Here is a 279-nt window from a genome sequence, read left to right as displayed (position 1 = left end):
CAGTAAAAAGCTCTCAGAAACAGTCACATCTAACTTTTTTGCTACAGTAAAAAACTCTCACATAAAATCACATCTCAATTCGAATTATAAACTCGAATCAGCGAAGTGAACGGACCCTTAATTTTAGCGTGCTGATGTTTTCTCTCATTCTCAAACATCAAGTGTACGTGCATCTTTCTGTCTAATCATAGGCTTATATTGTGTAGTTTATTTATCTGTTCCTATTTAAATATAAATTCTCTAGAAAAAAAAAAAAAAAAAACCTTGGGGACTACCCTT

This window comes from Morus notabilis, unplaced genomic scaffold (assembly GCF_000414095.1).
Source record: "Morus notabilis unplaced genomic scaffold, ASM41409v2 Scaffold1061, whole genome shotgun sequence".
Classification (NCBI taxonomy): Eukaryota; Viridiplantae; Streptophyta; class Magnoliopsida; order Rosales; family Moraceae; genus Morus; species Morus notabilis.
The sequence above is the reverse complement of the archived record's forward strand: the minus strand, read 5'-3'. Positions refer to the sequence as shown.